At 40.6% G+C, this 14562-nt stretch overlaps 1 non-coding gene across 1 annotated transcript; it reads left to right on the top strand.

Moving 5' to 3' along the window:
• The first annotated feature begins 8719 nt into the window (after positions 1 to 8719).
• On the top strand, positions 8720 to 8791 carry TRNAQ-UUG (transfer RNA glutamine (anticodon UUG)). Its single transcript has one exon. It is a non-coding gene; the product is annotated as a tRNA-Gln (tRNA).
• Positions 8792 to 14562: the final 5771 nt, after the last annotated feature.

Below are 14562 nucleotides of genomic sequence, written 5' to 3'. Positions count from 1 at the left end.
GTGATTGGTTCCTAGGGAATGTCTGTTTGCATCAGGGGTGCGTGGGATCGCCATGGTAGTTAAATTTGTTTATGGATGGGGTAGTTAGGGAGGTGAATGCAAGAGTTTTGGAGAGAGGGGCTAGTATGCAGTCTGTTGTGGATGAGAGGGCTTGGGAAGTGAGTAAATTGTTGTTCACTGATAATACAGCGCTGGCGGCTGATTCGGGTGTGAAACTGCAGAAGCTGGTGACTGAGTTTGGTAAAGTGTGTGAAAGAAAAAAGTAAATGTGAATAAGAGCAAGGTTATTAGGTTCAGTGGGGTTGAGGGACAAGTTAATTGGAGGGTAAGTTTGAATGGAGAAAAGTGAAGAAAGTGAAGTGTTGTAGATATCTGTGAGTGGACTTGATAGCGGATGGAACGATGGAAGCGGAAGCGAGTCATTGGTTGAGGAAGAGAGCGAAGGTTCTGGGAGCGTTGAAGAATGTGTATGCTGGAGGGAAAGAATATTATCTCGAAAAGGAAAAATGAGTATGTTTGAAGGAATAGTGCTTCCAACAATGTTCTATGGTTGCGAGGCGTGGGCTATAGATAGGGTTTTGCGGAGAAGGTTGGATGTGTAGGAAATGAGATGTTTGAGGACAATATGTTATGTGAGGTGGTTTAAGTAATGAAAGGGTAATAGAGATGTGTGGTAATAAAAAGAGTATGGTTGAGAGAACAGAAGAGGGTGTATTGAAATGGTTTCGTCGCATGGAGAGAATGAGTGAGGAAAGATTGACAAAGAGGATATATGTGTCAATGTTAAAAGGAATGAGGAGAAGTGGGAGACCAGATTGGAGGCGGAAGGATTAAGTGTAAAAAGATTTTGAGCGGTCATTTTCATATACGGCGGGGTTGCGATGGGAATGGTTAAAGGCAGCAGGTATGGATATGTACATGGGTATATACGTATATGTTTGTGTATGTATTTGTTTGTCTACGTTGAAATGTATAGGTATGTATATGTGCGTGTGTGGACGTGTATGTATGTCTATGTGTATGTGGGTGGGTTGGTGCCAGTCTTTCGTCTGTTTCCTTGAACTACCTTCTAACTCTGGAGACAGCGACTAAGTATAATAAGATTATCTGTTGAAGGCAATGGTGAAGATCTGTAGGGATTTTCAGAAAAGAAGAATGTTGGGGTGAAGAGAGTGGTGCGCTAGATGAGACTTGTGAAAATGTTATGTGCTTCAAAATGTTACAGAAGACTTAAGGAATCTGATGAAACATAATGTTGTTCTGATAGATTATTTGTTTATAAGGACTATATATTGTGTTGAACTTTAATGGTTGTTTAAACCAATGCGTTTCAGCTAGAATCAGTAAAGATTATAAGAAATTCAAATAAGGTGATAAAAACAAATCTATATTATCATAAACAACAGAATATTTTCTCCTCTGGGGATTTAAAAGAAAAACAACATAAGAGAACTAGTTTAAGGCAGGAGTATCTCATTTTCGTAACAAACTATATACTATTACGTCCCTTTTCTATCATAAATCTTATGTTTACTTTCAACAAATGTCTTGTATCTATAATAAAAATTCGGTATAGAGATTTGTTGAATGTCCTCCAGCGAGCCGTTGTATGAGTCTTCGTTAGTGAAGTTCATTTCGTGTAATGGATCATGCATTACAAAGTTGTGTCCATCCACACAAGTGTTACACGTCCCGGGTGAAGATATATTCTAGAAATGGCGTCTATCTAACACAGATACGTCTTCTGTAGATATTTGTAAAACATTCTTCTGAGGGACAATACCTAAGGCTTTCGTAATAAAGTTGATCAGTTGTAAGTGATCAAGCATTACAAAGGTGTGTCCATTACCACAGGTGCTAGTGATCCCGGGCGGGTCAAGGTATTTCACCATCTTTGTTTCCTCAACACTTCTAGTTATATATGTTTCGTCCTTGATGTGATCCTTACAATGAGTATTCATGGTTTGTAATTCTCTTCATCCTTATCATAGCATTAATCAGTTGAAGTGCAGAATACTTATATGAAACTGACTACTGTATTCTGTTTGAGACATAATGCTATAATAGGTGTTACCGGACTCCACCCGTAAGTGGTTATGGTTCACATTCTGGCTTCATGACCTTTAGGTGATAGCCCTTAAATCCAACAACATATATACATCCTGTTATACAACTGATGTTACTGTCTGACGTATGTATGGTGCGGCTTGATGACCTTACCTGCTGATGGTCAAACATGTTATCATGTTGCAAATATCGTGATTTGTATGTTTTGTTGTGTGGCACAGATTCTGGTGTAGATATCTTTAATAACCTTTACCAGTTACTATCCAGTATAGTGAACGATAGACAGACTTACGTGTTACAGACTCCGTATGATAAACACCTGACGAACCTCGACACAAACATTTATCTGTTGGGTAAGATCAGAGAACGAGTCGTCCAGTGGCAGAACATAAACCTACAACATGTAACAACAACAACAACAACAACAACAACAACAACAACAACAACAACAACAACAACAAACAACTGTTATGTGAAGATCTAGTTATTCAAAGTGAGATGATCACAAGGAAGTTAGGGATATAGAAGAGTAGGAGTGAGGTATAAGCTGGAGGCCCAGCCACCGTGGCTGGTGCTATATAGAGCAGTGAGGGATAACACCATATCTTAACCCCTGGTGATGTGTGAGCTTATAAACACTGGTGGTATTTATGGCGGCCACCAACCAGGAAGTAATGTTCACCAGGTATTGCTCTGCTCTACACTGATCCAACAACTACAAGGATAATGTTGTTATAACCTTCTTGATCATGCTGGTTATAGAAGTATTATAGATACATGTTGGTGACACAAGGATAATGTTGTTATAACCTTCTTGATCATGCTGGTTATAGAAGTATTATAGATACATGTTGGTGACACAAGGATAATGTTGTTATAACCTTCTTGATCATGCTGGTTATAGAAGCATTATAGGTTATAGAAGCATTATAGATACATGTTGGTGACACAAGGATAATGTTGTTATAACCTTCTTGATCATGCTGGTTATAGAAGTATTATAGATACATGTTGGTGACACATCATAATGATGGTCTCGTCTGGTGTCCACATAACCACAGTACTTTACTACAGTACATACAGTAATATCAGTCGTAACAACACTATGTATGTAGTCGTGATTACCGTAACATGTGAGTGGCAAGACTGGATGACGTAACGTAACAATATCAGACTTGATCATTCTCAATAGTTTAGGTGAAAATTTGGCGCTGAAAATTTGGCGTTGCTTCATGTTTTATCAGATGATAAAATGATGGTTGGTCTAATGACCTTCACAAGTCAGTGGTCATTAAATCCAACACAGCAACCAACCACTCAGGATGACCAGGAGGGAGCCACCTGGTGCAGACCAAATGTACCAGCCTGGTGGAGAGGATCAACTGCTCCACCTCAGGATAAGAGCTGCTCAAGTTCTGTAGTGAGGGACACTCCAAGTGGCATGTGAAACTACCAGTCTTAGTTATAAACTACCGCCCGGCTGGCCGGTGGGTGGGTGGCTGTGGCCAACATGAACCAAGGGGCTACACACACACACACACACACACACACGCACACACACACACACACAAACACACACACCGTCCACTGACCTGACCACCACCACTGTGACCTGACCACCACCACTACCGCCCGGCCGGTGGGTGGCTGTGGCCAACATGAACCCAGGGACTACACACACACACACACACACACACACACACACACACACACACACACCGTCCACTGACCTGACCACCACCACTGTGATCTGACCACGTGTGGCATGTAGCTCATCCTTGGACAACATTAATCAAATACCTAGACAGAAGTTTTATCTTAGATAAAAGACATTTCTTGATAGGAAACATAAGAAATGATGACGAAACAAAAGGGACGCTATTACAGGTAAATATTTTGTTAGAATATGAAATACTCTTCCTCAAACTAGCTCCCTGTACTGTATTTTCTTTTACATACCAAGAGGAAAATATATTCAGTGGTTAATCAATATAAATGTTTATGTTTAACAGGTTTTCTATTTCTGATAGTATTTCACTGATTCAGGTTTAAGAACCTTGGTTCTGAACAACCATTATAATGCAACACAATACATATTTACCATAAATAAATCATTTATCACAATAACCATTATGTTTGTACCAGATTCTTTAAGTCCTATATCACGTTTGTTAATATATAAGGAATTTCTCCGCCACATTTCAATACATAACATATATCTACACGTGTGTAAATATATGTATATGTTTTTATAAATTTTTCTTTGTCTTTTATAATCAAGGTGTAAGATATCCGTCTGAAGAAAATACTAGATAATATTATAGGTTATATGTGTGTGTGTGTGTGTGTGTGTGTGTGTGTGTGTGTCTGTGTGTGAGTGCACACAGGAGTGAAAACATATTTTACACTTACAAGGATAAGAGACGGGGCAACACGAGTGTGCAAATCCTTCCTCAAAAGACTCACGTGATAATGACTAAAGTAGTCCACACACACACACACACACACACACACACACACACACACACACACACACACACACACAGAGCGGCGCCTTCAATTTTTGATGTAGATTGATTTCCCATCTTAGTTTCGTCTACGGAATTCTACATCTTCAGTTCAGCACACCATTGTGGTAATGAAGGGAAAGTCACCACATTTACAAGCCGAGTGCACGTAGCTTATCCCACCTCGTTAGAGAGAAAACCTACCTGTATTTGAATTAATGAACGGGAACAGAGAAGACAAAATTTAAATACACATTTATTATGCAACTATATAGTTTATATTATATACATTACCACATTTCCTGCACTTTCCATCACAAATTTACTGAGGTCATAACCTTGTAGTTACCATTACCTTACAACCTTAAGGATGATGGTCTACAACACCTCTAGATTGATGGAGAAAACGAAGTTTCGTTTTACTATTAAGACCACAGAAATACGGTAATTCCACTTCACTACCGCTAACTACTAGTTATTTTACTTGTTGATTTTCACGGCTAAGATTTTCATCCTCTGAGCGAAGCCATACAATAATCGTCCTTATCTAGTCTGAGCATTGGATAGCCTCCTGATGATCAAGATTGCTGTTTTGGTTGTCCGTTTCCCTTGTTACTGCTGCGCCTCACTGCACACCTTACATGAGTGCCTTCCACAGTATTAGGGACAGCTGCTGGGCCTCACTGTAGCTACTTCTGGGACGGTTGCCAATCTTCCTCGTATTCCCTCATGACCACAGCGCCAAACCGACTCCCGCCATCAGGCCGAAACGCACAAACATTTCTGACAAAATTGAGACAACCGCTTTCGCGTCAGTTTTGACACCAAGTGAATTTATACGACAATTACGTTCAAGATGCTTGGTTTTTCGTTCATGGATTGAACAGAAGCAACCAACGATGGTTGCTACTGCCCAATCCATGAAGTCCCCCCCACCACGGAAAGGTAACCAAGCTTCGGGGGGGATGGGTGTTTACCTGACGCCAACGGAGAAACTCAATACAATATTTTTATTATAACTTTCCTTAATCTTGAAAAATGAATCAATCAGAGGGAAGAATAGCCCTAGCCATATGAAGATTGGCTAACCGAATCCTTGCGCATTGTGTAGAAAGTGATTTCTTTTAGGGTTGCTTTATGGAAGGCACGGTAGCGTCGGAAGAGTTTCTTTTTTTCTTTGAAGATGAAGGAAATTATCCCCGTAAATTTATGTATTTTTTTGGGCGGGATAATGTTCCCATTTTTTTTCTTTCTTTGTTTTACAACGTCCCTACGTAGATATTATGTGTCATCCACTACTGGGAGAAAGCCAGATTTCCGCTGGATTAACGTAATCCTTGGCGGGGCAAAACTAAAGTTGTCTTGGTGTTGGTTCCTCATTGATAACCCAAACACAAACACAAACACACCTCCAGTGTCCACTCTAGGGCCGTGTTCTCCTGCAGCACCAGCAGGAAGAAAGGACTCCGGTTCCTCACCAACTGAATCTTTTGGCACGGGGAGCGTGTGTCAAACCGTGGTGGGGCTCGCTTCGTGGTTGGTGGATGTGGCCCTCCCCGCCACATGGTCATAGTGGTTGACCTGTTTTACGTCAACACATTACGAGGTCAACCTTCACCAAATCCATATGGCGTTCATACCAGCTTCACCCATATTCCATTTCCTCCAATTCCACTTCTGGGTATTCCACCTCCATATCCACACAGCCAAATTCCACTCCATCCATGACTTCCACGTCCGGGTATTCCACCAATTCCACTCCAACCATCTCTTCAACGTCTGGGTATTCCACCTCCATATCCACACAGCCAAGTTCCACTCCATCCATCACTTCCACGTCTGGGTATTCCACTTCCATGTCCACACAGCCATAGCCCATGTCAAATACATGGACATATTCAAATTCCATCTCCTGGACAAAGGAGGATCGTCCTACCTCCTTGGTGAACATTATTATATTGAAGTGTTCGAGGAAAGGTTGAGGGAGCTTGCAAGGCGGAGCAGAGATGTTCACTCGACAGAGGTCGCAGCTCAAATGATGCTCTCGGCCCGGCTCCCGCCCTTATATAACCTGGGAACTGATCATATCCTAGCATAGCTTAATATAGAGAAGTCTAATATAGTGAAGTTAATACTTTAATACAGTTAAATTTATTTCTCAATAGTTTGATACATGTGCCTGACAACAGTGCCTTCACTCGTACAATGCCCTGTCACAGAACACAAGGATTGTCATTATAATTCGTTTTTATCAGCAGAAATTAGATTAAAGTGACTAAAGATAAGTGGTTTGATATGTTATGTGTGTTCTCTGTCATCATAAAGATGGCCATCTACCCTGATGTGTAAAGAAAACATCAATTTTGCCGAGGCTGTGGTGAAGATAAGAACACAATGTGGTCATACAATGGTGTAGTCAAGATGTGTTAGAACTATGTAGTGAAGATGGGAGTGTAGTGAAGAGGAGGATTTAGTGAAAATATATATGTTTCTTCACGCTGAGCCATTCCATATAGATGAATATATCTATAATATAATTGCGGTAATTTACCATATGACTTTAACGGCACCAGCCAGCAGGAAAAATGTTGGATATAGGAGTGACTGAATATTTTGTCGGGTACAGAAATAATTGAATATTTGGTACGATCGATCAAAATGCTTTTTATAGGCAAATAATTTCTGATTTTTCAAATGATTTTTTCCATCTGTTGGAATTGGTTTGAGTAATTAAAGATATGAAAACCGATGGAAAAGTTCAGTTTAACGCTTTTACGAATGTCTTGCTTCGTGTTTGGGAACAGCAGTAAACTACAGGAATATATTGGTCTAATGTCCCCTGCTCGTCCAACAGCAGATATTGTATGGTCTGAGACATTATTTCTGGTGGAGGTGGATTCTCTCCGGCATTCCGTAAATTATTTCCACAAACGCGCCATTTTGCACAAATACAGATCCGATATGATGCATTTCCCAGCTCTGTTACGTTATGGACCCTAGTCATCCTAGCCTAACCTAGCCTAAATTAAAAGGTGTGGAATAATGTGCAACATTTCTCCTTCATTACAAGTGATAATAAACCTAGGCTATACAGAAACCAGGAACGTCCATATTTGTCTAACTTCTCACATGTCTGTGTCATCTGTCTGCAAACATGTCGACCATTACCATGAGGGCAATTGCGGCTTTTGATTTTGAATATCACACGTTTCCTCTCTGCCGTGAGATCTTCATACTTAAATAAAATGGTGGGCCGTAAGAAATATATGTCCATCGAAGGTCAACTATATGGCTCAGTTCCATCATCAGTTTCTAAGAAAACTGAAAAGGTGAGGTCCCACCGAGATTCGAATTCGGATTGCTGGATCCAAAGTCCAGAGTGCTAACCCTTACACCATGGGACCTGATAAGAAAAGATGTGATTTCATCTAAATGTTTTACATATAATCAACCAGAGGCCATTCCTCCCTCCCTGCCTGAAGAGTTCAAGGTTTTCTAGAAGGTTCTCGAAGATTCTGGGTAGGAACTGCCATTGAGAGAACTAGTTATACGTATCATTAATGATATTGTTGTTAACTTTCTGATTTAAAAAGATAGATAGATAGATAGATAGATAGATAGCTAAAAACAGATATTAGACAGATCGATAGATACGTAAGGCTGTATATGTCAATTTTCACAGAAATCATTGATATCTGCGTTATTCTGCAAGAAATACATGTACATGGATGTAGTGATAATATGGGTTAGGTATAAGACCAGTCGTGTTGAGATTGTAGTGAATGTGACCATTGACTTCAACCTTAATAGTGTAGTGAAGATAAAGTTGTAGTGAAGATAAATCTTGAAGTGACTCATAAGGTTGTTGTGAGTACAAGGATGCATCGTAAATGAGTACTTCCTACCTGAAAGTCAACAATTACAAAATTGATCAAGTATAACAACATCCTCGGACAACCAACTACAAACACCAACCATAGAGTGAACCTGACTGTCATCTAACGACGACCTCTCAAAGGTAATGATCTTACCAGAATCTTCGAGAACCTTCTAGAAAACCTTGAACCCTGCAGGCAGGGAGGGAGGAATGGCCTCTGGTTGATTATATGTAAAACATTTAGATGAAATCACATCTTTTCTTATCAGGTCCCATGGTGTAAGGGTTAGCACTCTGGACTTTGGATCCAGCAGTCCGAGTTCGAATCTCGGTGGGACCTCATCTTTTCAGTTTTCTTCGATACTGATGATGGCCGCATTATTCTGTACGTTATATATACATTCATATATATACATAAATATGTATATATAAACATATATATGGAATAATATGGTTTTATCAATAGCCGGAGACCATTCCTCCCTCCTTGCCTGCAGAGTTCATAGTTTTCTGGAAGGTTCTAGAAGATTCTGGTGAGATAATTGCCATTGAGAGGACATTGTTATACTTCATATATCAATGATTCAATCATTGTTGACTTTCAGATAAAGATAGATAGATAGATAGATAGATAGTTTGATTGATAGATTGATAGAGCGATATTTAGATAGGTATATAGATAGATAAGTTTCATCAATACTGTATCTTACGCCATCTCCTGTTGCTGGACATATGTTCAACCAGCATTGGGAAAACCTCCAGTAGACCTTAATGTAAAGCAAGATAATAACAAAACCTGCAATAAAAGAATACGATCAACTCCCCAGTGCAGAAATATTGTGACCAGAAAGTCTTCTAGCAAGATGTCAGACGCTTCCACGGGAATCACAAACATAACATCAAATATCTGAAAGTCTACAATAACAAAACTAATGATCATAATCAAACTATAACAAGAAAAATGATAAACATATGGAAAATAGTGCTCTAGATTATGCCTCTAGAAAACAAACTTTAACGAAAACTGTGAAAAGAAATACCCATCTGGCTGATACGACACAGTAAAAGGACCATCCCACAACCAACTCTAAACTGAACCTGACTGTCCCCTAACAACGTCCTCTCAATGGTATTTATCTTACCAGAATCTCGTAGAACTTTCCAGAAAATCAAGAACTCTGCAGGCAAGGAGGGAGGAATGGCCTCTGGCTGCTGATGATAACCACATTATTCTATATATATACTTTTACCTACAACCGAAGGTTGACCCGCCAGCCCAAGTGGCTACAGAGGTTGTATCCATGAAAGAATCGGACCCACCAGCAGACTAATTCGGTTGGCAGGTTGTATCGAAGAAGAGGAAAAAAAAAGTTGCCCAACCAGCCCAACCAGAAGGGTGTAGCAAAGAAACGAAAGAAGGCTGCCCAACCAACCTGGGTGGTAGTAAGGTTGGCTGCTCCACAACCCCAGGTCGTTAGGCAGACTGTAGCCATGGAAGAAAGGAAGGCTGCTCGTCCACCAGCCCAGGTACCGAGTGAGCGTGTAGCTATGCTGGCTGACCCACCAGCCCGGGTAGATAGCTACGCCCAGATGGCTATGTCGGGTACAGCAAAGAAGCAAACCCCACAACTACTCCACGAGGTTTGCAAGCCTGCATCCAAAAAGATGAAGACGAAGGTTGCCACACTACCCAATGCACCACCACATGTCTAGAAAGGGAAAAGGTGGACAGAATGGCTGGAGGTCCAACTCCAACAACAAAATCACCTTAGGAGCCAAGTTCCATCCATTATTGAAAATATATACGAATATATATATATATATATATATATATATATATATATATATATATATATATATATATATATATATATATATATATATATATATATATATATACAAACTACATTGCAACTTACATATGAATAGAATCATCAAGCTTCACTATATTAACTTTACTATATTTGAATACAAACAAGGTCTAACCGAGGTTACTTGGTTGAGCAAGACGTGAGAATATCATCAATTGCCCCTCCAGCCCTGGGTTGAAATTGTCGTTCTGACGTATTTCGAGTCCAGTGCTGATACAGGACCATTGATTATAGGACTATCTTGTTAGTCTGTGTAACTTCGCCTGACCCAGTCCACGTCTTCAATGGCTTTCTGTTACTACAAACGGGATTACAAAGGAAAGGCTTCCTTTGTTAGTTTCATGAATACCTTCGTTCAAATGAAGGGAAAGACTATTACTATGAAGCGGTACCTTATCAGCAGGAAAGAGCTGCAGCAACGGTATGAAAGTTACTGCAAGATACATAACGAGCCCGTGGCTTCCAACGTAAACATCGGCCGCCATTTGGGTTCACTCGGCATCATGTGTGACACCAAGATTGGACCCGTTGGGAAACAGGAACGATACTATTCTGGTATCATGTGGCTCGATGGCGCAGGATCACCAACTGAAATGCAAAGAAAATGGAGAAAGCCGCCCAAACGTATCATGAAGGCCGTGCAAGAGAAGATCGAGAGGAATCGGTTGAGAGACGATATCGCTCACAGTATATTGAAATTTATACCCAAGACTTCCCCTGATCTCCAGACACAGCCAGTCACAGAGACCACCAGCCCCGCTTCCCAGACACAGCAAGTCACAGAGACCACCAGCCCCGCTCCCCAGACACAGCAAGTCACAGAGACCACCAGCCCCGGTCCCCAGACACAACCAGTCACAGAGACTACCAGCCTCGTTCCCCAGACACAGGCAGACACACAGCCCACCAGCCCCGTCCCCCACGCAGAGCCACAAGATCCTGATATTGAGGAAGCAAATGAATTTCTGGATGATTTTTTGCTTTCACTGGAGAAGAACTGATGAGTTCCTTATAGACAAGACAAAATGTTCAAAAAGGAATCTATATAAGTTCACTTATGGAGTGAGATCTTTGACGGAGCTGTGCTGCCTATAGCACAGCCTACCAAAGGGTGATCTTTGCTGTCGTGCAGTAACCTCATGAGGGCGGAGTCCGGCTACACTTTCTTTACCGAGGAAAAGATCTCTGCACTAATATTGAGTTTCTCCGTTGGCGTCAGGGTAAACACCCATCCCCCCCGAAGCTTGGTTACCTTTCCGTGGTGGGGGGGACTTCATGGATTGGGCAGTAGCAACCATCGTTGGTTGCTTCTGTTCAATCCATGAACGAAAAACCAAGCATCTTGAGCGTAATTGTCGTAGAAATTCACTTGGTGTCAAAACTGACGCGAAAGCGGTTGTCTCAATTTTGTCAGAAATGTTTGTGCGTTTCGGCCTGATGGCGGGAGTCGGTTTGGCGCTGTGGTCATGAGGGAATACGAGGAAGATTGGCAACCGTCCCAGAAGTAGCTACAGTGAGGCCCAGCAGCTGTCCCTAATACTGTGGAAGGCACTCATGTAAGGTGTGCAGTGAGGCGCAGCAGTAACAAGGGAAACGGACAACCAAAACAGCAATCTTGATCATCAGGAGGCTATCCAATGCTCAGAGTAGATAAGGACGATTATTGTATGGCTTCGCTCAGAGAATGAAAATCTTAGCCGTGAAAATCAACAAGTAAAATAACTAGTAGTTAGTGGTAGTGAAGTGGAATTACCGCATTTCTGTGGTCTTAATAGTAAAACGAAACTTTTCGTTTTCTCCATCAATCTAGAGGTGTTGTAGACCACCATCCTTAAGGTTGTAAGGTAATGGTAACTACAAGGTTATGACCTCAGCAAATTTGTGATGGAAAGTGCAGGAAATGTGGTAATGTATATAATATGAATTATATAGTTGTATAATAAATGTGTGATAAAATTTAGTCTTCTCTGTGCCCGTTCATTAATTCAAATACAGGTACGTTTTCTCTCTAACGAGGTGGGATAAGCTACGTACACTCGGCTTGTAAATGTGGTGACTTTCCCTTCATTACCACAATGTTGTGCTGAACTGAAGATGTAGAATTCCGTAGACGAAACTAAGATAGGAAATCAATGTACATCAAAAATTGAAAGCGCCGCTCTGTGTGTATTTGTGTGTGTGTGTTTGTGTGTGTGTGTGTGTGTGTGTGTGTGTGTGTGTGTGTGTTTGTGCGTGTGTGTGTGTGTGTGTGTGTGTGTGTGTGTGTGTGTGTGTGTGTGTGTGTGTGTATACTACTTTAATCATTATCACGTGAGTCTTTTGAGGAAGGATTTGTACACTCGTGTTGCCCCGTCTCTTAACCTTGTAAGTGTAAAATATGTTTTCACTCCTATGTGCGCTCACACACACACACACACACACACACACACACACACACACACACACATAACCTATAATATTATCTAGTATTCTCTTCAGAAGGATATCTTACACCTTAATTATAAAAGCCAAGGAAAAATTTATAAAAACATATACATATATTTCCACACGTGTAGATATATGTTATGTATTGAAATGTGGCGGAGAAATTCCTTATATATTAACAAACGTGATTGAGGACTTAAAGAATCTGGTACAAACATAATGGTTATTGTGATAAATGATTTATTTATGGTAAATATGTATTGTGTTGCATTATAATAGTTGTTCAGAACCAAGGTTCTTAAACCTGAATCAGTGAAATACTATAAGAAATAAAAGATCTGTTAAACATAAACATTTATAGTGATTAATCACACAATATATCTTACTGTGGGTATCTAAAACAAAATCCATTGCAAGGAGCTAGTTTAAGGCAGGAGCAATTCATTTTTTAACAAAATATTTACCTCTACATCCCTTTTCTTTCGTCACCATTTCTTGTGTTTACTACTATCAAGAAATATCTTTTACGTAACATAAAAATTCTGTATAGGTATTTGATTAATGTTCTTCAACGACGCGTTGTATAACTCTTCGTTAGTGAAGTTCATTTCGTGTAATGGATCATGCATTACAAAGCTGTGTCTATCCACACAAGTGTTACACGTCTCGGATAAAGATATATCTAACATATATATGTCTTTTATGAATATTTGTAAATTGTTCTCCTGACGAACAGTACCTAAGGTTTACGTATCATAGTTTGTCGCTTGTAAGTGATCAAGCATTACGAAGGTGTGTCCATTGCCACAGGTGCTACTCATCCCGGGTAAAGGTATTTTACAATTTTTGTTTCCTTAACCCTTCTAGTTATCTATGCTTCATCTCTGGCTTGATCCTTGCAAGTGACATTTATGGTGTGTAATTCTCTTAATTCTTATCATATAATTAATCAGTTGAAGTGCAGAACACGCTGTTCATCTTGGTCACTCCACTCTGTTCCATACTATTATTCAAAAGGTGTTACCGGACTCAACCCATAAGTCGTTACACCAGGAATGACAAGTAACCTTGGGGAAAGGCTGTATCATCGACCAGGGAAGGGAAGAAATAGCACAGTCTCATCGAAAACCTTTTCGCTTCATAGATATGTGCCATCATCCCCTGCTCCTGTGTGGAGTGCAGCAGCCACGAAGGTGTAGGAGCGCCATCAAAGGTGTGCTGGTGATGTGTGTACTGCTCACACCATCACCTGGGCTGAGCCTCAGGACCTGTTACCCTCCTCCTGAGAAGGACTATTTTTGTGTCCCTACTCATCACACTCCCGAGAACCCCTCAAAATACGCCTCCCGAATTCCTTTCCTACCCAAACCCTTCCCTCTACGTAGTCAGTAATCAAGACAGACATTCATAGCTTCATATGCAGCTACCTGCTGGACCTGGACGATCATTTTATGTTGAACTTATGGTTCACATTCTGGGTTCATGACCTTTAGGTGATAGCCCTTAAATCCAACAACATATATACATCCTGTTATACAACTGATGTTACTGTCTGACGTATGTATGGTGCGGCTTGATGACCTTACCTGCTGATGGCTAATATCGACTGTTATCATCTTGCAAATTTTGTTATTTGTTTGCTTTTCCGTACGGTACACATTCTGGTTAACGAACTTTACTTGTTGATAGCTGTAAATTCAGAGATAATAAAACATACGTGTTACAGAGCCCTATGATAAGGGCCCGAGCCAGGCAAGGACCTGACGAATCTGTAAACAAGAAATGACCTGTTAAACTAGATCAGAGAAGGGACCGT

The sequence above is a fragment of the Panulirus ornatus genome, chromosome 9 (assembly GCF_036320965.1).
Source record: "Panulirus ornatus isolate Po-2019 chromosome 9, ASM3632096v1, whole genome shotgun sequence".
Taxonomy (NCBI): domain Eukaryota; kingdom Metazoa; phylum Arthropoda; class Malacostraca; order Decapoda; family Palinuridae; genus Panulirus; species Panulirus ornatus.
The sequence above is the reverse complement of the archived record's forward strand: the minus strand, read 5'-3'. Positions and strand labels throughout refer to the sequence as shown.